Below are 618 nucleotides of genomic sequence, written 5' to 3'. Positions count from 1 at the left end.
AGCCAGAAAGTTACTTGGAAGCCAGGATAGCCAAACTTCATCTATTATGCTTTGGACATATTATTAGGAAGCACCAGTTACTTGAGAAGGATATCATTTCTGAGAAGCAGAGAATAGGAGAAAAAGAAGACAACAGCCCAATGAGGCACTATGGCAGGAGCAGTTGGCTCAAGAATAGCAACAATTGTGAGGCTGTCCCAGGATTGAGTATTATTTCATTTTGTTGTATGTAGGGTGGTTATGAGTTGATACCAACTTGATGGCACTTAACAGCAACAATAAAAGATTGGATGCTTTTGTGTTATGGTGATGAAGGAGAATATTAAAAATCCAATGGGCAGAGAAAAAGACAAACAAATATGTGTTGTAAGAAGTTCAGTCAGAAAGTACCTTAGAAACCAGGATAGCTAGACTCCATCTCTTATACTTCAGACATTACCCAAAGGAAACAGTCACAGGAGAAAAAAATAATGATTGGTAAATGGAGAGTCAGTAAAAAAGTGAGGACATTCAATGAGATGGATTAATATATGGGCAATAAAACTGGACCAATAAGCAACATTCTTATCAATGGAGAAAAGATTGAAGTTGTCAAGGACTTCATTCTACTTGGATCAA

The sequence above is a fragment of the Chrysochloris asiatica genome, unplaced genomic scaffold (assembly GCF_000296735.1).
Source record: "Chrysochloris asiatica unplaced genomic scaffold, ChrAsi1.0 scaffold00256, whole genome shotgun sequence".
Classification (NCBI taxonomy): domain Eukaryota; kingdom Metazoa; phylum Chordata; class Mammalia; order Afrosoricida; family Chrysochloridae; genus Chrysochloris; species Chrysochloris asiatica.
The sequence above is the reverse complement of the archived record's forward strand: the minus strand, read 5'-3'. Positions refer to the sequence as shown.